Source organism: Phyllobates terribilis, unplaced genomic scaffold, assembly GCF_046119375.1.
Source record: "Phyllobates terribilis strain yellow unplaced genomic scaffold, ASM4611937v1 Scaffold_2981__1_contigs__length_96159, whole genome shotgun sequence".
Lineage (NCBI taxonomy): Eukaryota > Metazoa > Chordata > Amphibia > Anura > Dendrobatidae > Phyllobates > Phyllobates terribilis.
In genome coordinates, this window is record NW_027365735.1 from 56,950 (window position 1) to 82,754 (window position 25,805).

At 44.2% G+C, this 25,805-nt stretch overlaps 16 non-coding genes across 16 annotated transcripts; all 16 read right to left on the reverse strand.

The window, feature by feature from the left end:
• Positions 1-566: 566 nt before the first annotated feature.
• LOC141247477 (U2 spliceosomal RNA) lies at positions 567-757 on the reverse strand. The gene has a single exon (XR_012310937.1). It is a non-coding gene; the product is annotated as a U2 spliceosomal RNA (small nuclear RNA).
• A 1,115-nt stretch (positions 758-1,872) lies between these two features.
• Positions 1,873-2,063, reverse strand: LOC141247478 (U2 spliceosomal RNA). Its single transcript, XR_012310938.1, has one exon. It is a non-coding gene; the product is annotated as a U2 spliceosomal RNA (small nuclear RNA).
• A 1,115-nt stretch (positions 2,064-3,178) lies between these two features.
• Positions 3,179-3,369, reverse strand: LOC141247479 (U2 spliceosomal RNA). Its single transcript, XR_012310939.1, has one exon. It is a non-coding gene; the product is annotated as a U2 spliceosomal RNA (small nuclear RNA).
• A 1,115-nt stretch (positions 3,370-4,484) lies between these two features.
• Positions 4,485-4,675, reverse strand: LOC141247480 (U2 spliceosomal RNA). The gene has a single exon (XR_012310940.1). It is a non-coding gene; the product is annotated as a U2 spliceosomal RNA (small nuclear RNA).
• Positions 4,676-5,790: 1,115 nt separating this feature from the next.
• LOC141247482 (U2 spliceosomal RNA) lies at positions 5,791-5,981 on the reverse strand. The gene has a single exon (XR_012310942.1). It is a non-coding gene; the product is annotated as a U2 spliceosomal RNA (small nuclear RNA).
• Positions 5,982-7,096: 1,115 nt separating this feature from the next.
• On the reverse strand, positions 7,097-7,287 carry LOC141247483 (U2 spliceosomal RNA). Its single transcript, XR_012310943.1, has one exon. It is a non-coding gene; the product is annotated as a U2 spliceosomal RNA (small nuclear RNA).
• A 1,109-nt stretch (positions 7,288-8,396) lies between these two features.
• Positions 8,397-8,587, reverse strand: LOC141247484 (U2 spliceosomal RNA). Its single transcript, XR_012310944.1, has one exon. It is a non-coding gene; the product is annotated as a U2 spliceosomal RNA (small nuclear RNA).
• Positions 8,588-9,702: 1,115 nt separating this feature from the next.
• On the reverse strand, positions 9,703-9,893 carry LOC141247485 (U2 spliceosomal RNA). Its single transcript, XR_012310945.1, has one exon. It is a non-coding gene; the product is annotated as a U2 spliceosomal RNA (small nuclear RNA).
• Positions 9,894-11,008: 1,115 nt separating this feature from the next.
• LOC141247437 (U2 spliceosomal RNA) lies at positions 11,009-11,208 on the reverse strand. Its single transcript, XR_012310899.1, has one exon. It is a non-coding gene; the product is annotated as a U2 spliceosomal RNA (small nuclear RNA).
• Positions 11,209-17,351: 6,143 nt separating this feature from the next.
• On the reverse strand, positions 17,352-17,542 carry LOC141247486 (U2 spliceosomal RNA). The gene has a single exon (XR_012310946.1). It is a non-coding gene; the product is annotated as a U2 spliceosomal RNA (small nuclear RNA).
• A 1,115-nt stretch (positions 17,543-18,657) lies between these two features.
• On the reverse strand, positions 18,658-18,848 carry LOC141247414 (U2 spliceosomal RNA). The gene has a single exon (XR_012310878.1). It is a non-coding gene; the product is annotated as a U2 spliceosomal RNA (small nuclear RNA).
• Positions 18,849-19,963: 1,115 nt separating this feature from the next.
• Positions 19,964-20,154, reverse strand: LOC141247415 (U2 spliceosomal RNA). The gene has a single exon (XR_012310879.1). It is a non-coding gene; the product is annotated as a U2 spliceosomal RNA (small nuclear RNA).
• A 1,115-nt stretch (positions 20,155-21,269) lies between these two features.
• On the reverse strand, positions 21,270-21,460 carry LOC141247417 (U2 spliceosomal RNA). Its single transcript, XR_012310880.1, has one exon. It is a non-coding gene; the product is annotated as a U2 spliceosomal RNA (small nuclear RNA).
• Positions 21,461-22,575: 1,115 nt separating this feature from the next.
• On the reverse strand, positions 22,576-22,766 carry LOC141247418 (U2 spliceosomal RNA). The gene has a single exon (XR_012310881.1). It is a non-coding gene; the product is annotated as a U2 spliceosomal RNA (small nuclear RNA).
• Positions 22,767-23,881: 1,115 nt separating this feature from the next.
• Positions 23,882-24,072, reverse strand: LOC141247419 (U2 spliceosomal RNA). Its single transcript, XR_012310882.1, has one exon. It is a non-coding gene; the product is annotated as a U2 spliceosomal RNA (small nuclear RNA).
• Positions 24,073-25,187: 1,115 nt separating this feature from the next.
• Positions 25,188-25,378, reverse strand: LOC141247421 (U2 spliceosomal RNA). Its single transcript, XR_012310884.1, has one exon. It is a non-coding gene; the product is annotated as a U2 spliceosomal RNA (small nuclear RNA).
• Between the last annotated feature and the right edge of the window lie 427 nt (positions 25,379-25,805).

Genomic DNA, 25,805 nt, shown 5'->3' on the forward strand with positions numbered 1-25,805 from the left:
TTTTTGGGTTGGGTTCTCTTTTATAGTCTGCAGGCATTAAATGAAAGAAGTCAGTGTTCCAGCAGAAGGAGACAACGTTTCAGAAAAGGCATTGTAGCAAACCAAAAAAGAAATTTTAAGCGCAGCAGTGTAACCAGCGCACATACCTGTTAGCTCGGGTGAGTTTAAAAGGCTGCTGTTGATAACAAGGGCATTTGCTAAATAGATGGTGTGTGTGCAACAATATACTGAAAGGTCAATTATATTGTGCAGCTTATCTCACCACCTGTAGTTATTTAGGTGAAAGCTCCAAAATGCTTGCCTAATATGTCTGTTTATCCAAAAGGAAGTAGAAAGGGAGAGCTAGAAAGATAGCATTGCATCACATTACATGGCAATGCAATGCACAGTTGCTGAAGTTGAACCAAAATGAGCTTGTAATCTGGCTTCTGCAACTTTGAACATGAAAAATCCAATGAGGAGAAGAAAAGCAGAGCCAAAGAGTCCATCCCAAAATCCGACAAACAAGCAAAATGAACAAAAAACATTGAATTCAATTCTTTCTGATTTTAGAAACTGCATTAAAGAAGGGGTGCACCGGTCCTGGAGATACTGCAATACCAGGTCAATGCGTGGAGTGGACAGAGCAAGCTCTTTTTCCATCTCCCTGTTCTAAAAATCCATTTAATATATGGTCCCCAGATAGGGGACGTATCAGATATTAAACTGATAAGAACAGATACTACACTTGATCTTAGCCAAAAGGCCGAGAAGCGATAACCAGAATTGGTTTCAAACTACGGAGCCACCCAAGGATCCTAAAAAGTCCATTTGTGGAGATGAGCTCCTGGACTCCCGTTAAGAAGACATGTTGTCAACCTCTAGATCCCTTACATGCCTGCACTTTTCGGCTTGCTGCTGCTGCAATCCACGCGTTTTAGATCTGCATAACTCCACCTCTTTAAACACAGCACCTTCACCCCCTGCTGTTCCCACCCGCCTCAACACCGTTGGAAGGGAGGAGAACCAATTAAGGCGGGGGGTGGGGTGGAACGAGCAGCTGTCTACCCTTAGCAGGAGGGCTCCTGATTACATACCTCTCCTGCTGCTGCTGCTGCTGGCTGTCCAGCAGCAGACTGAAGGTGGCTGCTGCTGTGCACAGGTATATAAAGGCTCAGAGCCTATTATGACACGCGCAGCCAGCGTTCCATTGCCACATTCCATCTACTGCAGGCAGGATACCTGGCTGGCTGAATGTCGCTGAGAAGCTCACAGAGACCGCCATAAGCAACAGTTTAACAGAATGCCACAGACTAATCAACCAAACTTTTTGGGTTGGGTTCTCTTTTATAGTCTGCAGGCATTAAATGAAAGAAGTCAGTGTTCCAGCAGAAGGAGACAACGTTTCAGAAAAGGCATTGTAGCAAACCAAAAAAGAAATTTTAAGCGCAGCAGTGTAACCAGCGCACATACCTGTTAGCTCGGGTGAGTTTAAAAGGCTGCTGTTGATAACAAGGGCATTTGCTAAATAGATGGTGTGTGTGCAACAATATACTGAAAGGTCAATTATATTGTGCAGCTTATCTCACCACCTGTAGTTATTTAGGTGAAAGCTCCAAAATGCTTGCCTAATATGTCTGTTTATCCAAAAGGAAGTAGAAAGGGAGAGCTAGAAAGATAGCATTGCATCACATTACATGGCAATGCAATGCACAGTTGCTGAAGTTGAACCAAAATGAGCTTGTAATCTGGCTTCTGCAACTTTGAACATGAAAAATCCAATGAGGAGAAGAAAAGCAGAGCCAAAGAGTCCATCCCAAAATCCGACAAACAAGCAAAATGAACAAAAAACATTGAATTCAATTCTTTCTGATTTTAGAAACTGCATTAAAGAAGGGGTGCACCGGTCCTGGAGATACTGCAATACCAGGTCAATGCGTGGAGTGGACAGAGCAAGCTCTTTTTCCATCTCCCTGTTCTAAAAATCCATTTAATATATGGTCCCCAGATAGGGGACGTATCAGATATTAAACTGATAAGAACAGATACTACACTTGATCTTAGCCAAAAGGCCGAGAAGCGATAACCAGAATTGGTTTCAAACTACGGAGCCACCCAAGGATCCTAAAAAGTCCATTTGTGGAGATGAGCTCCTGGACTCCCGTTAAGAAGACATGTTGTCAACCTCTAGATCCCTTACATGCCTGCACTTTTCGGCTTGCTGCTGCTGCAATCCACGCGTTTTAGATCTGCATAACTCCACCTCTTTAAACACAGCACCTTCACCCCCTGCTGTTCCCACCCGCCTCAACACCGTTGGAAGGGAGGAGAACCAATTAAGGCGGGGGGTGGGGTGGAACGAGCAGCTGTCTACCCTTAGCAGGAGGGCTCCTGATTACATACCTCTCCTGCTGCTGCTGCTGCTGGCTGTCCAGCAGCAGACTGAAGGTGGCTGCTGCTGTGCACAGGTATATAAAGGCTCAGAGCCTATTATGACACGCGCAGCCAGCGTTCCATTGCCACATTCCATCTACTGCAGGCAGGATACCTGGCTGGCTGAATGTCGCTGAGAAGCTCACAGAGACCGCCATAAGCAACAGTTTAACAGAATGCCACAGACTAATCAACCAAACTTTTTGGGTTGGGTTCTCTTTTATAGTCTGCAGGCATTAAATGAAAGAAGTCAGTGTTCCAGCAGAAGGAGACAACGTTTCAGAAAAGGCATTGTAGCAAACCAAAAAAGAAATTTTAAGCGCAGCAGTGTAACCAGCGCACATACCTGTTAGCTCGGGTGAGTTTAAAAGGCTGCTGTTGATAACAAGGGCATTTGCTAAATAGATGGTGTGTGTGCAACAATATACTGAAAGGTCAATTATATTGTGCAGCTTATCTCACCACCTGTAGTTATTTAGGTGAAAGCTCCAAAATGCTTGCCTAATATGTCTGTTTATCCAAAAGGAAGTAGAAAGGGAGAGCTAGAAAGATAGCATTGCATCACATTACATGGCAATGCAATGCACAGTTGCTGAAGTTGAACCAAAATGAGCTTGTAATCTGGCTTCTGCAACTTTGAACATGAAAAATCCAATGAGGAGAAGAAAAGCAGAGCCAAAGAGTCCATCCCAAAATCCGACAAACAAGCAAAATGAACAAAAAACATTGAATTCAATTCTTTCTGATTTTAGAAACTGCATTAAAGAAGGGGTGCACCGGTCCTGGAGATACTGCAATACCAGGTCAATGCGTGGAGTGGACAGAGCAAGCTCTTTTTCCATCTCCCTGTTCTAAAAATCCATTTAATATATGGTCCCCAGATAGGGGACGTATCAGATATTAAACTGATAAGAACAGATACTACACTTGATCTTAGCCAAAAGGCCGAGAAGCGATAACCAGAATTGGTTTCAAACTACGGAGCCACCCAAGGATCCTAAAAAGTCCATTTGTGGAGATGAGCTCCTGGACTCCCGTTAAGAAGACATGTTGTCAACCTCTAGATCCCTTACATGCCTGCACTTTTCGGCTTGCTGCTGCTGCAATCCACGCGTTTTAGATCTGCATAACTCCACCTCTTTAAACACAGCACCTTCACCCCCTGCTGTTCCCACCCGCCTCAACACCGTTGGAAGGGAGGAGAACCAATTAAGGCGGGGGGTGGGGTGGAACGAGCAGCTGTCTACCCTTAGCAGGAGGGCTCCTGATTACATACCTCTCCTGCTGCTGCTGCTGCTGGCTGTCCAGCAGCAGACTGAAGGTGGCTGCTGCTGTGCACAGGTATATAAAGGCTCAGAGCCTATTATGACACGCGCAGCCAGCGTTCCATTGCCACATTCCATCTACTGCAGGCAGGATACCTGGCTGGCTGAATGTCGCTGAGAAGCTCACAGAGACCGCCATAAGCAACAGTTTAACAGAATGCCACAGACTAATCAACCAAACTTTTTGGGTTGGGTTCTCTTTTATAGTCTGCAGGCATTAAATGAAAGAAGTCAGTGTTCCAGCAGAAGGAGACAACGTTTCAGAAAAGGCATTGTAGCAAACCAAAAAAGAAATTTTAAGCGCAGCAGTGTAACCAGCGCACATACCTGTTAGCTCGGGTGAGTTTAAAAGGCTGCTGTTGATAACAAGGGCATTTGCTAAATAGATGGTGTGTGTGCAACAATATACTGAAAGGTCAATTATATTGTGCAGCTTATCTCACCACCTGTACTTATTTAGGTGAAAGCTCCAAAATGCTTGCCTAATATGTCTGTTTATCCAAAAGGAAGTAGAAAGGGAGAGCTAGAAAGATAGCATTGCATCACATTACATGGCAATGCAATGCACAGTTGCTGAAGTTGAACCAAAATGAGCTTGTAATCTGGCTTCTGCAACTTTGAACATGAAAAATCCAATGAGGAGAAGAAAAGCAGAGCCAAAGAGTCCATCCCAAAATCCGACAAACAAGCAAAATGAACAAAAAACATTGAATTCAATTCTTTCTGATTTTAGAAACTGCATTAAAGAAGGGGTGCACCGGTCCTGGAGATACTGCAATACCAGGTCAATGCGTGGAGTGGACAGAGCAAGCTCTTTTTCCATCTCCCTGTTCTAAAAATCCATTTAATATATGGTCCCCAGATAGGGGACGTATCAGATATTAAACTGATAAGAACAGATACTACACTTGATCTTAGCCAAAAGGCCGAGAAGCGATAACCAGAATTGGTTTCAAACTACGGAGCCACCCAAGGATCCTAAAAAGTCCATTTGTGGAGATGAGCTCCTGGACTCCCGTTAAGAAGACATGTTGTCAACCTCTAGATCCCTTACATGCCTGCACTTTTCGGCTTGCTGCTGCTGCAATCCACGCGTTTTAGATCTGCATAACTCCACCTCTTTAAACACAGCACCTTCACCCCCTGCTGTTCCCACCCGCCTCAACACCGTTGGAAGGGAGGAGAACCAATTAAGGCGGGGGGTGGGGTGGAACGAGCAGCTGTCTACCCTTAGCAGGAGGGCTCCTGATTACATACCTCTCCTGCTGCTGCTGCTGCTGGCTGTCCAGCAGCAGACTGAAGGTGGCTGCTGCTGTGCACAGGTATATAAAGGCTCAGAGCCTATTATGACACGCGCAGCCAGCGTTCCATTGCCACATTCCATCTACTGCAGGCAGGATACCTGGCTGGCTGAATGTCGCTGAGAAGCTCACAGAGACCGCCATAAGCAACAGTTTAACAGAATGCCACAGACTAATCAACCAAACTTTTTGGGTTGGGTTCTCTTTTATAGTCTGCAGGCATTAAATGAAAGAAGTCAGTGTTCCAGCAGAAGGAGACAACGTTTCAGAAAAGGCATTGTAGCAAACCAAAAAAGAAATTTTAAGCGCAGCAGTGTAACCAGCGCACATACCTGTTAGCTCGGGTGAGTTTAAAAGGCTGCTGTTGATAACAAGGGCATTTGCTAAATAGATGGTGTGTGTGCAACAATATACTGAAAGGTCAATTATATTGTGCAGCTTATCTCACCACCTGTAGTTATTTAGGTGAAAGCTCCAAAATGCTTGCCTAATATGTCTGTTTATCCAAAAGGAAGTAGAAAGGGAGAGCTAGAAAGATAGCATTGCATCACATTACATGGCAATGCAATGCACAGTTGCTGAAGTTGAACCAAAATGAGCTTGTAATCTGGCTTCTGCAACTTTGAACATGAAAAATCCAATGAGGAGAAGAAAAGCAGAGCCAAAGAGTCCATCCCAAAATCCGACAAACAAGCAAAATGAACAAAAAACATTGAATTCAATTCTTTCTGATTTTAGAAACTGCATTAAAGAAGGGGTGCACCGGTCCTGGAGATACTGCAATACCAGGTCAATGCGTGGAGTGGACAGAGCAAGCTCTTTTTCCATCTCCCTGTTCTAAAAATCCATTTAATATATGGTCCCCAGATAGGGGACGTATCAGATATTAAACTGATAAGAACAGATACTACACTTGATCTTAGCCAAAAGGCCGAGAAGCGATAACCAGAATTGGTTTCAAACTACGGAGCCACCCAAGGATCCTAAAAAGTCCATTTGTGGAGATGAGCTCCTGGACTCCCGTTAAGAAGACATGTTGTCAACCTCTAGATCCCTTACATGCCTGCACTTTTCGGCTTGCTGCTGCTGCAATCCACGCGTTTTAGATCTGCATAACTCCACCTCTTTAAACACAGCACCTTCACCCCCTGCTGTTCCCACCCCCCTCAACACCGTTGGAAGGGAGGAGAACCAATTAAGGCGGGGGGTGGGGTGGAACGAGCAGCTGTCTACCCTTAGCAGGAGGGCTCCTGATTACATACCTCTCCTGCTGCTGCTGCTGCTGGCTGTCCAGCAGCAGACTGAAGGTGGCTGCTGCTGTGCACAGGTATATAAAGGCTCAGAGCCTATTATGACACGCGCAGCCAGCGTTCCATTGCCACATTCCATCTACTGCAGGCAGGATACCTGGCTGGCTGAATGTCGCTGAGAAGCTCACAGAGACCGCCATAAGCAACAGTTTAACAGAATGCCACAGACTAATCAACCAAACTTTTTGGGTTGGGTTCTCTTTTATAGTCTGCAGGCATTAAATGAAAGAAGTCAGTGTTCCAGCAGAAGGAGACAACGTTTCAGAAAAGGCATTGTAGCAAACCAAAAAAGAAATTTTAAGCGCAGCAGTGTAACCAGCGCACATACCTGTTAGCTCGGGTGAGTTTAAAAGGCTGCTGTTGATAACAAGGGCATTTGCTAAATAGATGGTGTGTGTGCAACAATATACTGAAAGGTCAATTATATTGTGCAGCTTATCTCACCACCTGTAGTTATTTAGGTGAAAGCTCCAAAATGCTTGCCTAATATGTCTGTTTATCCAAAAGGAAGTAGAAAGGGAGAGCTAGAAAGATAGCATTGCATCACATTACATGGCAATGCAATGCACAGTTGCTGAAGTTGAACCAAAATGAGCTTGTAATCTGGCTTCTGCAACTTTGAACATGAAAAATCCAATGAGGAGAAGAAAAGCAGAGCCAAAGAGTCCATCCCAAAATCCGACAAACAAGCAAAATGAACAAAAAACATTGAATTCAATTCTTTCTGATTTTAGAAACTGCATTAAAGAAGGGGTGCACCGGTCCTGGAGATACTGCAATACCAGGTCAATGCGTGGAGTGGACAGAGCAAGCTCTTTTTCCATCTCCCTGTTCTAAAAATCCATTTAATATATGGTCCCCAGATAGGGGACGTATCAGATATTAAACTGATAAGAACAGATACTACACTTGATCTTAGCCAAAAGGCCGAGAAGCGATAACCAGAATTGGTTTCAAACTACGGAGCCACCCAAGGATCCTAAAAAGTCCATTTGTGGAGATGAGCTCCTGGACTCCCGTTAAGAAGACATGTTGTCAACCTCTAGATCCCTTACATGCCTGCACTTTTCGGCTTGCTGCTGCTGCAATCCACGCGTTTTAGATCTGCATAACTCCACCTCTTTAAACACAGCACCTTCACCCCCTGCTGTTCCCACCCGCCTCAACACCGTTGGAAGGGAGGAGAACCAATTAAGGCGGGGGGTGGGGTGGAACGAGCAGCTGTCTACCCTTAGCAGGAGGGCTCCTGATTACATACCTCTCCTGCTGCTGCTGGCTGTCCAGCAGCAGACTGAAGGTGGCTGCTGCTGTGCACAGGTATATAAAGGCTCAGAGCCTATTATGACACGCGCAGCCAGCGTTCCATTGCCACATTCCATCTACTGCAGGCAGGATACCTGGCTGGCTGAATGTCGCTGAGAAGCTCACAGAGACCGCCATAAGCAACAGTTTAACAGAATGCCACAGACTAATCAACCAAACTTTTTGGGTTGGGTTCTCTTTTATAGTCTGCAGGCATTAAATGAAAGAAGTCAGTGTTCCAGCAGAAGGAGACAACGTTTCAGAAAAGGCATTGTAGCAAACCAAAAAAGAAATTTTAAGCGCAGCAGTGTAACCAGCGCACATACCTGTTAGCTCGGGTGAGTTTAAAAGGCTGCTGTTGATAACAAGGGCATTTGCTAAATAGATGGTGTGTGTGCAACAATATACTGAAAGGTCAATTATATTGTGCAGCTTATCTCACCACCTGTAGTTATTTAGGTGAAAGCTCCAAAATGCTTGCCTAATATGTCTGTTTATCCAAAAGGAAGTAGAAAGGGAGAGCTAGAAAGATAGCATTGCATCACATTACATGGCAATGCAATGCACAGTTGCTGAAGTTGAACCAAAGTGAGCTTGTAATCTGGCTTCTGCAACTTTGAACATGAAAAATCCAATGAGGAGAAGAAAAGCAGAGCCAAAGAGTCCATCCCAAAATCCGACAAACAAGCAAAATGAACAAAAAACATTGAATTCAATTCTTTCTGATTTTAGAAACTGCATTAAAGAAGGGGTGCACCGGTCCTGGAGATACTGCAATACCAGGTCAATGCGTGGAGTGGACAGAGCAAGCTCTTTTTCCATCTCCCTGTTCTAAAAATCCATTTAATATATGGTCCCCAGATAGGGGACGTATCAGATATTAAACTGATAAGAACAGATACTACACTTGATCTTAGCCAAAAGGCCGAGAAGCGATAACCAGAATTGGTTTCAAACTACGGAGCCACCCAAGGATCCTAAAAAGTCCATTTGTGGAGATGAGCTCCTGGACTCCCGTTAAGAAGACATGTTGTCAACCTCTAGATCCCTTACATGCCTGCACTTTTCGGCTTGCTGCTGCTGCAATCCACGCGTTTTAGATCTGCATAACTCCACCTCTTTAAACACAGCACCTTCACCCCCTGCTGTTCCCACCCGCCTCAACACCGTTGGAAGGGAGGAGAACCAATTAAGGCGGGGGGTGGGGTGGAACGAGCAGCTGTCTACCCTTAGCAGGAGGGCTCCTGATTACATACCTCTCCTGCTGCTGCTGCTGCTGGCTGTCCAGCAGCAGACTGAAGGTGGCTGCTGCTGTGCACAGGTATATAAAGGCTCAGAGCCTATTATGACACGCGCAGCCAGCGTTCCATTGCCACATTCCATCTACTGCAGGCAGGATACCTGGCTGGCTGAATGTCGCTGAGAAGCTCACAGAGACCGCCATAAGCAACAGTTTAACAGAATGCCACAGACTAATCAACCAAACTTTTTGGGTTGGGTTCTCTTTTATAGTCTGCAGGCATTAAATGAAAGAAGTCAGTGTTCCAGCAGAAGGAGACAACGTTTCAGAAAAGGCATTGTAGCAAACCAAAAAAGAAATTTTAAGCGCAGCAGTGTAACCAGCGCACATACCTGTTAGCTCGGGTGAGTTTAAAAGGCTGCTGTTGATAACAAGGGCATTTGCTAAATAGATGGTGTGTGTGCAACAATATACTGAAAGGTCAATTATATTGTGCAGCTTATCTCACCACCTGTAGTTATTTAGGTGAAAGCTCCAAAATGCTTGCCTAATATGTCTGTTTATCCAAAAGGAAGTAGAAAGGGAGAGCTAGAAAGATAGCATTGCATCACATTACATGGCAATGCAATGCACAGTTGCTGAAGTTGAACCAAAATGAGCTTGTAATCTGGCTTCTGCAACTTTGAACATGAAAAATCCAATGAGGAGAAGAAAAGCAGAGCCAAAGAGTCCATCCCAAAATCCGACAAACAAGCAAAATGAACAAAAAACATTGAATTCAATTCTTTCTGATTTTAGAAACTGCATTAAAGAAGGGGTGCACCGGTCCTGGAGATACTGCAATACCAGGTCAATGCGTGGAGTGGACAGAGCAAGCTCTTTTTCCATCTCCCTGTTCTAAAAATCCATTTAATATATGGTCCCCAGATAGGGGACGTATCAGATATTAAACTGATAAGAACAGATACTACACTTGATCTTAGCCAAAAGGCCGAGAAGCGATAACCAGAATTGGTTTCAAACTACGGAGCCACCCAAGGATCCTAAAAAGTCCATTTGTGGAGATGAGCTCCTGGACTCCCGTTAAGAAGACATGTTGTCAACCTCTAGATCCCTTACATGCCTGCACTTTTCGGCTTGCTGCTGCTGCAATCCACGCGTTTTAGATCTGCATAACTCCACCTCTTTAAACACAGCACCTTCACCCCCTGCTGTTCCCACCCGCCTCAACACCGTTGGAAGGGAGGAGAACCAATTAAGGCGGGGGGTGGGGTGGAACGAGCAGCTGTCTACCCTTAGCAGGAGGGCTCCTGATTACATACCTCTCCTGCTGCTGCTGCTGCTGGCTGTCCAGCAGCAGACTGAAGGTGGCTGCTGCTGTGCACAGGTATATAAAGGCTCAGAGCCTATTATGACACGCGCAGCCAGCGTTCCATTGCCACATTCCATCTACTGCAGGCAGGATACCTGGCTGGCTGAATGTCGCTGAGAAGCTCACAGAGACCGCCATAAGCAACAGTTTAACAGAATGCCACAGACTAATCAACCAAACTTTTTGGGTTGGGTTCTCTTTTATAGTCTGCAGGCATTAAATGAAAGAAGTCAGTGTTCCAGCAGAAGGAGACAACGTTTCAGAAAAGGCATTGTAGCAAACCAAAAAAGAAATTTTAAGCGCAGCAGTGTAACCAGCGCACATACCTGTTAGCTCGGGTGAGTTTAAAAGGCTGCTGTTGATAACAAGGGCATTTGCTAAATAGATGGTGTGTGTGCAACAATATACTGAAAGGTCAATTATATTGTGCAGCTTATCTCACCACCTGTAGTTATTTAGGTGAAAGCTCCAAAATGCTTGCCTAATATGTCTGTTTATCCAAAAGGAAGTAGAAAGGGAGAGCTAGAAAGATAGCATTGCATCACATTACATGGCAATGCAATGCACAGTTGCTGAAGTTGAACCAAAATGAGCTTGTAATCTGGCTTCTGCAACTTTGAACATGAAAAATCCAATGAGGAGAAGAAAAGCAGAGCCAAAGAGTCCATCCCAAAATCCGACAAACAAGCAAAATGAACAAAAAACATTGAATTCAATTCTTTCTGATTTTAGAAACTGCATTAAAGAAGGGGTGCACCGGTCCTGGAGATACTGCAATACCAGGTCAATGCGTGGAGTGGACAGAGCAAGCTCTTTTTCCATCTCCCTGTTCTAAAAATCCATTTAATATATGGTCCCCAGATAGGGGACGTATCAGATATTAAACTGATAAGAACAGATTTTTTTTTTTTTTTTTTACAAAACCATTCAGGTTTAAAACAATAATGCAGAATAAAAGGTCGTCTCCTCATCTGAAAAAAACAACCATTCCACAATCATTTATCGTTTAAAACTCATCATGATGGTTTCTTTTATTATCCAGTTAAATTGAAAAAATGCAATATACACATCAGAAAAAAACAAAATTACAGACTAATTATATGTTTCCATTTCCGGAATTTCCATACTCCCTCTGCATCCATCCCACCTTTCATATCACACTTATAATAGAAATATAACTTCTCAAGGACCATTTTAACACAATCATCCACCTCAAAACGCTCATTTTTAAACACATACAAGTTCCGGCAATTCCACAAAACCTCCTTCACACAAGCCAAAAACAGCCACAAAATCCTATCCTTTTCACGGTTTAACATGCATAACCCAAACATGACAATTTCAAAATTCAAATGTTTCACCCCAGTCAATTCCATACATAACCCACCCAATTTAGACCAAACATCCTTCGCAAACCTACATGACCATAGAACATGATGGACCTCTTCATTACACCCACACCGCTCTCTCGGACACCTTTCAGACACCGCCAACCCTTTCCTTTTTTGTACACTCCTCACAGGTAAAATCCCATGCAAAGACATCCAAACTAAATCTTTCTGTTTGTTAGACATATCATGTTTGACCAGCTTACACCAGACATCCTCCGCTTCAGCTGACCTTAACCCATTAATTTCACACATCCTATTATCCGCACACATCCTTTTCACCATGCTTTTATTCTTCAGAAAACTCACCATCTGAACTTTCTCAAGATGAAATTTTTTGATAAAACATTCCAATTGTAGGTACCAATAAGGGCATACATAAGCAGTAGGTTTACAGTTATCATAATTCATCCATTTTAACCGATGGAAGACGGAGCCCCCAAGGTATCTACACATACATGCAGCCTTGGATTGCTTTAATAAAAGTCCTGCAAAAAAACTAATACAATTCAGACCAATAAAAGTCTCGATGTTAGGGAATCCTAGGCCACCATTCCTTTTACACCTATGAAGAAATTCCCTCTTGGCCTTCTCTATATTACTGCCCCAAAGGAACACAAAAAGTAATCTATTAATCTTCTTCAAAACTCCAACAGATGGGGGAAAAATCAAAGCTACATAAATAAGCATAGGGAGAATGATACTTTTAATGATTAAAATTTTCCCAGTAAAGGACAGATCACGCAGACGCCATAATTCCAATTTCCTTGCAATTTTACCACCCAGATCCTCCCAACTCTTGTCCCCTTTTAAACTCTCATCCAGACACACCCCCAACACTTTAATCCCCCCTTCCACACATTCCATATCTGCATCACTCACTTTTTTACTACTAAAAAATCCCTTAACCTTACTTTTTTCCCAATTTATTTTGAAAGCAGAGGCCACACAAAAACATTGGACTAACCATTTAACCCTTGCGACATCACTCTCAGAATCACACAACACACACACATCATCCATATAACCAATCACTTTAATAGCCTTACCATCACAGCCAGGGATCAAAAACCCCTTTAAAACTGTATCCCTTCTAATAAGCTGGAGAAGAGGCTCCATCACACAAATAAACATGATTGGAGAAAGCGGGCATCCCTGCCTCACCCCTGACAATATTTCAAAAGACTCAGATAAAAAACCATTCACCTGCACCACACTTCTAGCACCCTCATACATTCCCATAATCAATCTAACCAAGCGCTCTGGAAAGCCCATCTTCAACAACACATTAAACAAAAACACGTGAGCCACACAATCAAAGGCCTTTTCAAAGTCAAGCGCACATACAATCACACCTTTCTTTCTACTCTTACAATCCTCTAGCACATCCCTCACCAGACAAATGTTCTCTTGTATCCTCCGTTCAGGCACTGCACACACTTGTTCCTCCTCAATCACAGATGCTATCACTTCTCTCATACGACAAGCCAAAATTTTCGCAAAAATCTTATAATCAGCATTAAGCAGCGTAATTGGTCTCCAGTTGGCTAGCCTCTTTCTATCACCTTTTTTAAACAATAACACAACCAAACCTCCCTTCATACACTCAGGCATACTCACTCCGGCAAACAAGGATTTCATGACTTCAAACAGATCCTGAGAAACAACGTCCCAATATTTTGCATAAAAATCACATGGGATTCCATCCTGCCCAGGGGATTTGTTCTTCGGAGACTTGGAGATCACACCCAACAATTCTTTCTCTGTTAAATCATCCATCAAAGCCTGACTTTCACTTTCTGTAACAAAATTTCCAAGTACCTGCAAAAACTCATTCTCGTTCCCCAAATCACACTTTTTCTCCCCATACAAGCCTTTATAAAAATTAACCACTTCCTTGATCACTCCCTCACCATGTACCTCATCACCCTTATCATTCACTAACACATGCATATCCCGTTTACCACCACACATTTTCTTAAAAAAGAAGCGCGTACATTTCTCATTCTGTTCCCTAAACTTCACTCTCGACCGGAATATGATTTCCTTTCCTCGTCCAAACATCCAATCACCCATTTCGTTCTTCATTTTAACCAACTCACTTTTAACATCTATACCCATAGCTCTACATTCATGCAAAAAGGAAATCCTCCTATTTATTTGTGTATATAATAATCTCTTCTTTTTAGCCTTAATATAGCCAATTTTCCTGAAAAAATCCCTAATTCTAACCTTGACCCACACCCACCATTCCAAGATATTGCAAAAATCCCTTTTCCTCCTCACCCAACCATGGTATTTTTTTGAAAAACACCTGAAAACTTGCTTGTCATCCAGAACACTCACATTCATCCGCCACCTCCCTTTGCCATAGAAAAAACCATCCACCTCAAACACCCCAAGCAAACACTCATGATCAGAGAAGCAAACTTTCTCTTGGGAATACTTAACACATTTAACTGCCGGTGAGGAAACAAAAAAATAGTCCAGTCTAGACTCGGCATGGCCATCATCTGAATGATATGTAAAAGGTCCCGGCTTCTCCGACACAGCATCCCTAAGGGAGAAGTCTTTAGTCATTTGGTTCCATAGATTACCTGTAACATCCACTTTAGATTGCCATGAACCTGCCCTTGCTTCTTTTGAAAAAATACAGTTAAAGTCACCAATAACAAAAACAGGCAACTTGCCATGCAAAAAAAAAGTCAATTTTTTGAAGAGTGATAAGCGCTCATTTTTATCCACATTTGCATATATGCAAATTAGTTTAAAGTCCCAACCAAGGTATGATAGAGTGATACAAGCACATCTTCCTTCCAGAATAATAGTTTTCTGTTTTAAGCGAATGTCTCTGTTTTGGATAAGGATTCCAATGCCATCATTTCTGTTAGTATTAGAAAAGGACCACACTGCCTCCCCATACAGCCACTCATTTTGTTTAGGAAATTTAGATAAACCACATTCTTGAACACATATAATGTCACAGCCCTTAGATGCCAAATAGTCCAGAACAGTGGCACGCTTTGTCGCTGATGCAAACATACGTACATTCTGGGAGATTATTTTCAGCCGCAGGACCATAGGTGTCAATGCAAGTTATGGAGACCGGGAAGACCAGAAAAGGAAATCAACATGTCTCAGGCCACCTCAGAAAATTCAAATAGGCTCTCCAAGCCTGCCACATCCTTTTCCTCTAAGAAACCTTCACTAGGTGATATGGGAGTGGCCTTATAAGGTTCATTCAAATGTGAGTCCTCCCCAGAGTCAGATAGGACGGAAAAAGGGTTGTGAGACTCAAAAGACTCAAATTTCTTCTTTCGTAACCTCTTTACAGTTTTACCAGTCTTCTTCTGTTTGGCCAAGGCTTTACAAACGATGGCAGCATTTTCAGCTGAAGGCATCCTGGCAGCCTCTATTTCCTCTGGAGAAACTGACCACTGTATGTCAACGAACTTAGGGCAGACATCTCCTCAGAGCTTTCCACCTCCTCAATTACCTCACTGAGAGCCGTCTCAGCCCCTGACCCAGAAGGCAACTCTACAGGTGGTGCCACACCCACGTCAGGCTGCACCTGGTCTCCAAGATTTCCCTCTACAGTGATATCATGCACCTCAGCCACAGTGGGAATAAAATCCACCACTTCCTCCACCATTGTAGTAGTTTCAGGAACAACAGGAGGGATTTCTGTAGGGCCCTCCTGTGCCTGAGGAGCCCCCTGTCTCTCCCCCCATGTCCTACGTCTCTCAGTATTAAGACGCGCCAAAAAAACCTGACGGCTAACATTAGGACATGATCTACAAGTGTGGCCATTTTCACCACATAAGTCACACATTGCAGGATAGGGACATTCAAAGGCTTCATGCCCTGATTTTTTACAATTCCTACAAGTTACATCAGAGGTACATTCCGCAGCTATATGGCCATAACAAAAACATTTCCTACAAAAAGAGGGCTGACCAGGATAATGTAGGAATCCTCTATTTCCTCCAATGGAGAAATTTGCAGGTGGGTGCATGGTTCCACCAATACCCTCAGGGTCAGATTTGAAACGAGCCCAAAATTTCACATTCCCATTGAAAACAGCAAAAATATTCTTTTGCATGATTCCCCCCCTTATTACTGAGCAATACCGTGATAAGAAAGCTCTAATCAAAGGGATCTCCACAAACGGGTTATACATGTGTACAGTAATGGGCCTTTCAATATTAGAAAACAAAGGCTTAGGGATTATAAATTGTAAATACTCATGATGTCTTTTCTCTTTTAAACGCTGAAAGAAAGTCAAACAGTCTGCTTCCAAGTAGAAAGAAATGTCATAATTACCAGCTTTAGGAAACTCCTGGATACAAAAAATCTTCTCCAGTTTAAATCCCGTCAATTCCATCACTATATTCCGGACAATAAATTCCAAGCCGATGTTATGTCTGTGGTCCTCAATAACCTCCAATCGCACGGTATTCTTTACAGCCGCCATTGTAATGCCCAAGGCACGGATCGCTTTCTCCACCACACGAGCCGAAAATACGCACCCCTCAGCCCAGACCGAGGCAAACACCCCGATCTGAGCCAAAAGGCCGAGAAGCGATAACCAGAATTGGTTTCAAACTACGGAGCCACCCAAGGATCCTAAAAAGTCCATTTGTGGAGATGAGCTCCTGGACTCCCGTTAAGAAGACATGTTGTCAACCTCTAGATCCCTTACATGCCTGCACTTTTCGGCTTGCTGCTGCTGCAATCCACGCGTTTTAGATCTGCATAACTCCACCTCTTTAAACACAGCACCTTCACCCCCTGCTGTTCCCACCCGCCTCAACACCGTTGGAAGGGAGGAGAACCAATTAAGGCGGGGGGTGGGGTGGAACGAGCAGCTGTCTACCCTTAGCAGGAGGGCTCCTGATTACATACCTCTCCTGCTGCTGCTGCTGCTGGCTGTCCAGCAGCAGACTGAAGGTGGCTGCTGCTGTGCACAGGTATATAAAGGCTCAGAGCCTATTATGACACGCGCAGCCAGCGTTCCATTGCCACATTCCATCTACTGCAGGCAGGATACCTGGCTGGCTGAATGTCGCTGAGAAGCTCACAGAGACCGCCATAAGCAACAGTTTAACAGAATGCCACAGACTAATCAACCAAACTTTTTGGGTTGGGTTCTCTTTTATAGTCTGCAGGCATTAAATGAAAGAAGTCAGTGTTCCAGCAGAAGGAGACAACGTTTCAGAAAAGGCATTGTAGCAAACCAAAAAAGAAATTTTAAGCGCAGCAGTGTAACCAGCGCACATACCTGTTAGCTCGGGTGAGTTTAAAAGGCTGCTGTTGATAACAAGGGCATTTGCTAAATAGATGGTGTGTGTGCAACAATATACTGAAAGGTCAATTATATTGTGCAGCTTATCTCACCACCTGTAGTTATTTAGGTGAAAGCTCCAAAATGCTTGCCTAATATGTCTGTTTATCCAAAAGGAAGTAGAAAGGGAGAGCTAGAAAGATAGCATTGCATCACATTACATGGCAATGCAATGCACAGTTGCTGAAGTTGAACCAAAATGAGCTTGTAATCTGGCTTCTGCAACTTTGAACATGAAAAATCCAATGAGGAGAAGAAAAGCAGAGCCAAAGAGTCCATCCCAAAATCCGACAAACAAGCAAAATGAACAAAAAACATTGAATTCAATTCTTTCTGATTTTAGAAACTGCATTAAAGAAGGGGTGCACCGGTCCTGGAGATACTGCAATACCAGGTCAATGCGTGGAGTGGACAGAGCAAGCTCTTTTTCCATCTCCCTGTTCTAAAAATCCATTTAATATATGGTCCCCAGATAGGGGACGTATCAGATATTAAACTGATAAGAACAGATACTACACTTGATCTTAGCCAAAAGGCCGAGAAGCGATAACCAGAATTGGTTTCAAACTACGGAGCCACCCAAGGATCCTAAAAAGTCCATTTGTGGAGATGAGCTCCTGGACTCCCGTTAAGAAGACATGTTGTCAACCTCTAGATCCCTTACATGCCTGCACTTTTCGGCTTGCTGCTGCTGCAATCCACGCGTTTTAGATCTGCATAACTCCACCTCTTTAAACACAGCACCTTCACCCCCTGCTGTTCCCACCCGCCTCAACACCGTTGGAAGGGAGGAGAACCAATTAAGGCGGGGGGTGGGGTGGAACGAGCAGCTGTCTACCCTTAGCAGGAGGGCTCCTGATTACATACCTCTCCTGCTGCTGCTGCTGCTGGCTGTCCAGCAGCAGACTGAAGGTGGCTGCTGCTGTGCACAGGTATATAAAGGCTCAGAGCCTATTATGACACGCGCAGCCAGCGTTCCATTGCCACATTCCATCTACTGCAGGCAGGATACCTGGCTGGCTGAATGTCGCTGAGAAGCTCACAGAGACCGCCATAAGCAACAGTTTAACAGAATGCCACAGACTAATCAACCAAACTTTTTGGGTTGGGTTCTCTTTTATAGTCTGCAGGCATTAAATGAAAGAAGTCAGTGTTCCAGCAGAAGGAGACAACGTTTCAGAAAAGGCATTGTAGCAAACCAAAAAAGAAATTTTAAGCGCAGCAGTGTAACCAGCGCACATACCTGTTAGCTCGGGTGAGTTTAAAAGGCTGCTGTTGATAACAAGGGCATTTGCTAAATAGATGGTGTGTGTGCAACAATATACTGAAAGGTCAATTATATTGTGCAGCTTATCTCACCACCTGTAGTTATTTAGGTGAAAGCTCCAAAATGCTTGCCTAATATGTCTGTTTATCCAAAAGGAAGTAGAAAGGGAGAGCTAGAAAGATAGCATTGCATCACATTACATGGCAATGCAATGCACAGTTGCTGAAGTTGAACCAAAATGAGCTTGTAATCTGGCTTCTGCAACTTTGAACATGAAAAATCCAATGAGGAGAAGAAAAGCAGAGCCAAAGAGTCCATCCCAAAATCCGACAAACAAGCAAAATGAACAAAAAACATTGAATTCAATTCTTTCTGATTTTAGAAACTGCATTAAAGAAGGGGTGCACCGGTCCTGGAGATACTGCAATACCAGGTCAATGCGTGGAGTGGACAGAGCAAGCTCTTTTTCCATCTCCCTGTTCTAAAAATCCATTTAATATATGGTCCCCAGATAGGGGACGTATCAGATATTAAACTGATAAGAACAGATACTACACTTGATCTTAGCCAAAAGGCCGAGAAGCGATAACCAGAATTGGTTTCAAACTACGGAGCCACCCAAGGATCCTAAAAAGTCCATTTGTGGAGATGAGCTCCTGGACTCCCGTTAAGAAGACATGTTGTCAACCTCTAGATCCCTTACATGCCTGCACTTTTCGGCTTGCTGCTGCTGCAATCCACGCGTTTTAGATCTGCATAACTCCACCTCTTTAAACACAGCACCTTCACCCCCTGCTGTTCCCACCCGCCTCAACACCGTTGGAAGGGAGGAGAACCAATTAAGGCGGGGGGTGGGGTGGAACGAGCAGCTGTCTACCCTTAGCAGGAGGGCTCCTGATTACATACCTCTCCTGCTGCTGCTGCTGCTGGCTGTCCAGCAGCAGACTGAAGGTGGCTGCTGCTGTGCACAGGTATATAAAGGCTCAGAGCCTATTATGACACGCGCAGCCAGCGTTCCATTGCCACATTCCATCTACTGCAGGCAGGATACCTGGCTGGCTGAATGTCGCTGAGAAGCTCACAGAGACCGCCATAAGCAACAGTTTAACAGAATGCCACAGACTAATCAACCAAACTTTTTGGGTTGGGTTCTCTTTTATAGTCTGCAGGCATTAAATGAAAGAAGTCAGTGTTCCAGCAGAAGGAGACAACGTTTCAGAAAAGGCATTGTAGCAAACCAAAAAAGAAATTTTAAGCGCAGCAGTGTAACCAGCGCACATACCTGTTAGCTCGGGTGAGTTTAAAAGGCTGCTGTTGATAACAAGGGCATTTGCTAAATAGATGGTGTGTGTGCAACAATATACTGAAAGGTCAATTATATTGTGCAGCTTATCTCACCACCTGTAGTTATTTAGGTGAAAGCTCCAAAATGCTTGCCTAATATGTCTGTTTATCCAAAAGGAAGTAGAAAGGGAGAGCTAGAAAGATAGCATTGCATCACATTACATGGCAATGCAATGCACAGTTGCTGAAGTTGAACCAAAATGAGCTTGTAATCTGGCTTCTGCAACTTTGAACATGAAAAATCCAATGAGGAGAAGAAAAGCAGAGCCAAAGAGTCCATCCCAAAATCCGACAAACAAGCAAAATGAACAAAAAACATTGAATTCAATTCTTTCTGATTTTAGAAACTGCATTAAAGAAGGGGTGCACCGGTCCTGGAGATACTGCAATACCAGGTCAATGCGTGGAGTGGACAGAGCAAGCTCTTTTTCCATCTCCCTGTTCTAAAAATCCATTTAATATATGGTCCCCAGATAGGGGACGTATCAGATATTAAACTGATAAGAACAGATACTACACTTGATCTTAGCCAAAAGGCCGAGAAGCGATAACCAGAATTGGTTTCAAACTACGGAGCCACCCAAGGATCCTAAAAAGTCCATTTGTGGAGATGAGCTCCTGGACTCCCGTTAAGAAGACATGTTGTCAACCTCTAGATCCCTTACATGCCTGCACTTTTCGGCTTGCTGCTGCTGCAATCCACGCGTTTTAGATCTGCATAACTCCACCTCTTTAAACACAGCACCTTCACCCCCTGCTGTTCCCACCCGCCTCAACACCGTTGGAAGGGAGGAGAACCAATTAAGGCGGGGGGTGGGGTGGAACGAGCAGCTGTCTACCCTTAGCAGGAGGGCTCCTGATTACATACCTCTCCTGCTGCTGCTGCTGCTGGCTGTCCAGCAGCAGACTGAAGGTGGCTGCTGCTGTGCACAGGTATATAAAGGCTCAGAGCCTATTATGACACGCGCAGCCAGCGTTCCATTGCCACATTCCATCTACTGCAGGCAGGATACCTGGCTGGCTGAATGTCGCTGAGAAGCTCACAGAGACCGCCATAAGCAACAGTTTAACAGAATGCCACAGACTAATCAACCAAACTTTTTGGGTTGGGTTCTCTTTTATAGTCTGCAGGCATTAAATGAAAGAAGTCAGTGTTCCAGCAGAAGGAGACAACGTTTCAGAAAAGGCATTGTAGCAAACCAAAAAAGAAATTTTAAGCGCAGCAGTGTAACCAGCGCACATACCTGTTAGCTCGGGTGAGTTTAAAAGGCTGCTGTTGATAACAAGGGCATTTGCTAAATAGATGGTGTGTGTGCAACAATATACTGAAAGGTCAATTATATTGTGCAGCTTATCTCACCACCTGTAGTTATTTAGGTGAAAGCTCCAAAATGCTTGCCTAATATGTCTGTTTATCCAAAAGGAAGTAGAAAGGGAGAGCTAGAAAGATAGCATTGCATCACATTACATGGCAATGCAATGCACAGTTGCTGAAGTTGAACCAAAATGAGCTTGTAATCTGGCTTCTGCAACTTTGAACATGAAAAATCCAATGAGGAGAAGAAAAGCAGAGCCAAAGAGTCCATCCCAAAATCCGACAAACAAGCAAAATGAACAAAAAACATTGAATTCAATTCTTTCTGATTTTAGAAACTGCATTAAAGAAGGGGTGCACCGGTCCTGGAGATACTGCAATACCAGGTCAATGCGTGGAGTGGACAGAGCAAGCTCTTTTTCCATCTCCCTGTTCTAAAAATCCATTTAATATATGGTCCCCAGATAGGGGACGTATCAGATATTAAACTGATAAGAACAGATACTACACTTGATCTTAGCCAAAAGGCCGAGAAGCGATAACCAGAATTGGTTTCAAACTACGGAGCCACCCAAGGATCCTAAAAAGTCCATTTGTGGAGATGAGCTCCTGGACTCCCGTTAAGAAGACATGTTGTCAACCTCTAGATCCCTTACATGCCTGCACTTTTCGGCTTGCTGCTGCTGCAATCCACGCGTTTTAGATCTGCATAACTCCACCTCTTTAAACACAGCACCTTCACCCCCTGCTGTTCCCACCCGCCTCAACACCGTTGGAAGGGAGGAGAACCAATTAAGGCGGGGGGTGGGGTGGAACGAGCAGCTGTCTAAACTTAGCAGGAGGGCTCCTGATTACATACCTCTCCTGCTGCTGCTGCTGCTGGCTGTCCAGCAGCAGACTGAAGGTGGCTGCTGCTGTGCACAGGTATATAAAGGCTCAGAGCCTATTATGACACGCGCAGCCAGCGTTCCATTGCCACATTCCATCTACTGCAGGCAGGATACCTGGCTGGCTGAATGTCGCTGAGAAGCTCACAGAGACCGCCATAAGCAACAGTTTAACAGAATGCCACAGACTAATCAACCAAACTTTTTGGGTTGGGTTCTCTTTTATAGTCTGCAGGCATTAAATGAAAGAAGTCAGTGTTCCAGCAGAAGGAGACAACGTTTCAGAAAAGGCATTGTAGCAAACCAAAAAAGAAATTTTAAGCGCAGCAGTGTAACCAGCGCACATACCTGTTAGCTCGGGTGAGTTTAAAAGGCTGCTGTTGATAACAAGGGCATTTGCTAAATAGATGGTGTGTGTGCAACAATATACTGAAAGGTCAATTATATTGTGCAGCTTATCTCACCACCTGTAGTTATTTAGGTGAAAGCTCCAAAATGCTTGCCTAATATGTCTGTTTATCCAAAAGGAAGTAGAAAGGGAGAGCTAGAAAGATAGCATTGCATCACATTACATGGCAATGCAATGCACAGTTGCTGAAGTTGAACCAAAATGAGCTTGTAATCTGGCTTCTGCAACTTTGAACATGAAAAATCCAATGAGGAGAAGAAAAGCAGAGCCAAAGAGTCCATCCCAAAATCCGACAAACAAGCAAAATGAACAAAAAACATTGAATTCAATTCTTTCTGATTTTAGAAACTGCATTAAAGAAGGGGTGCACCGGTCCTGGAGATACTGCAATACCAGGTCAATGCGTGGAGTGGACAGAGCAAGCTCTTTTTCCATCTCCCTGTTCTAAAAATCCATTTAATATATGGTCCCCAGATAGGGGACGTATCAGATATTAAACTGATAAGAACAGATACTACACTTGATCTTAGCCAAAAGGCCGAGAAGCGATAACCAGAATTGGTTTCAAACTACGGAGCCACCCAAGGATCCTAAAAAGTCCATTTGTGGAGATGAGCTCCTGGACTCCCGTTAAGAAGACATGTTGTCAACCTCTAGATCCCTTACATGCCTGCACTTTTCGGCTTGCTGCTGCTGCAATCCACGCGTTTTAGATCTGCATAACTCCACCTCTTTAAACACAGCACCTTCACCCCCTGCTGTTCCCACCCGCCTCAACACCGTTGGAAGGGAGGAGAACCAATTAAGGCGGGGGGTGGGGTGGAACGAGCAGCTGTCTAAACTTAGCAGGAGGGCTCCTGATTACATACCTCTCCTGCTGCTGCTGCTGCTGGCTGTCCAGCAGCAGACTGAAGGTGGCTGCTGCTGTGCACAGGTATATAAAGGCTCAGAGCCTATTATGACACGCGCAGCCAGCGTTCCATTGCCACATTCCATCTACTGCAGGCAGGATACCTGGCTGGCTGAATGTCGCTGAGAAGCTCACAGAGACCGCCATAAGCAACAGTTTAACAGAATGCCACAGACTAATCAACCAAACTTTTTGGGTTGGGTTCTCTTTTATAGTCTGCAGGCATTAAATGAAAGAAGTCAGTGTTCCAGCAGAAGGAGACAACGTTTCAGAAAAGGCATTGTAGCAAACCAAAAAAGAAATTTTAAGCGCAGCAGTGTAACCAGCGCACATACCTGTTAGCTCGGGTGAGTTTAAAAGGCTGCTGTTGATAACAAGGGCATTTGCTAAATAGATGGTGTGTGTGCAACAATATACTGAAAGGTCAATTATATTGTGCAGCTTATCTCACCACCTGTAGTTATTTAGGTGAAAGCTCCAAAATGCTTGCCTAATATGTCTGTTTATCCAAAAGGAAGTAGAAAGGGAGAGCTAGAAAGATAGCATTGCATCACATTACATGGCAATGCAATGCACAGTTGCTGAAGTTGAACCAAAATGAGCTTGTAATCTGGCTTCTGCAACTTTGAACATGAAAAATCCAATGAGGAGAAGAAAAGCAGAGCCAAAGAGTCCATCCCAAAATCCGACAAACAAGCAAAATGAACAAAAAACATTGAATTCAATTCTTTCTGATTTTAGAAACTGCATTAAAGAAGGGGTGCACCGGTCCTGGAGATACTGCAATACCAGGTCAATGCGTGGAGTGGACAGAGCAAGCTCTTTTTCCATCTCCCTGTTCTAAAAATCCATTTAATATATGGTCCCCAGATAGGGGACGTATCAGATATTAAACTGATAAGAACAGATACTACACTTGATCTTAGCCAAAAGGCCGAGAAGCGATAACCAGAATTGGTTTCAAACTACGGAGCCACCCAAGGATCCTAAAAAGTCCATTTGTGGAGATGAGCTCCTGGACTCCCGTTAAGAAGACATGTTGTCAACCTCTAGATCCCTTACATGCCTGCACTTTTCGGCTTGCTGCTGCTGCAATCCACGCGTTTTAGATCTGCATAACTCCACCTCTTTAAACACAGCACCTTCACCCCCTGCTGTTCCCACCCGCCTCAACACCGTTGGAAGGGAGGAGAACCAATTAAGGCGGGGGGTGGGGTGGAACGAGCAGCTGTCTACCCTTAGCAGGAGGGCTCCTGATTACATACCTCTCCTGCTGCTGCTGCTGCTGGCTGTCCAGCAGCAGACTGAAGGTGGCTGCTGCTGTGCACAGGTATATAAAGGCTCAGAGCCTATTATGACACGCGCAGCCAGCGTTCCATTGCCACATTCCATCTACTGCAGGCAGGATACCTGGCTGGCTGAATGTCGCTGAGAAGCTCACAGAGACCGCCATAAGCAACAGTTTAACAGAATGCCACAGACTAATCAACCAAACTTTTTGGGTTGGGTTCTCTTTTATAGTCTGCAGGCATTAAATGAAAGAAGTCAGTGTTCCAGCAGAAGGAGACAACGTTTCAGAAAAGGCATTGTAGCAAACCAAAAAAGAAATTTTAAGCGCAGCAGTGTAACCAGCGCACATACCTGTTAGCTCGGGTGAGTTTAAAAGGCTGCTGTTGATAACAAGGGCATTTGCTAAATAGATGGTGTGTGTGCAACAATATACTGAAAGGTCAATTATATTGTGCAGCTTATCTCACCACCTGTAGTTATTTAGGTGAAAGCTCCAAAATGCTTGCCTAATATGTCTGTTTATCCAAAAGGAAGTAGAAAGGGAGAGCTAGAAAGATAGCATTGCATCACATTACATGGCAATGCAATGCACAGTTGCTGAAGTTGAACCAAAATGAGCTTGTAATCTGGCTTCTGCAACTTTGAACATGAAAAATCCAATGAGGAGAAGAAAAGCAGAGCCAAAGAGTCCATCCCAAAATCCGACAAACAAGCAAAATGAACAAAAAACATTGAATTCAATTCTTTCTGATTTTAGAAACTGCATTAAAGAAGGGGTGCACCGGTCCTGGAGATACTGCAATACCAGGTCAATGCGTGGAGTGGACAGAGCAAGCTCTTTTTCCATCTCCCTGTTCTAAAAATCCATTTAATATATGGTCCCCAGATAGGGGACGTATCAGATATTAAACTGATAAGAACAGATACTACACTTGATCTTAGCCAAAAGGCCGAGAAGCGATAACCAGAATTGGTTTCAAACTACGGAGCCACCCAAGGATCCTAAAAAGTCCATTTGTGGAGATGAGCTCCTGGACTCCCGTTAAGAAGACATGTTGTCAACCTCTAGATCCCTTACATGCCTGCACTTTTCGGCTTGCTGCTGCTGCAATCCACGCGTTTTAGATCTGCATAACTCCACCTCTTTAAACACAGCACCTTCACCCCCTGCTGTTCCCACCCGCCTCAACACCGTTGGAAGGGAGGAGAACCAATTAAGGCGGGGGGTGGGGTGGAACGAGCAGCTGTCTACCCTTAGCAGGAGGGCTCCTGATTACATACCTCTCCTGCTGCTGCTGCTGCTGGCTGTCCAGCAGCAGACTGAAGGTGGCTGCTGCTGTGCACAGGTATATAAAGGCTCAGAGCCTATTATGACACGCGCAGCCAGCG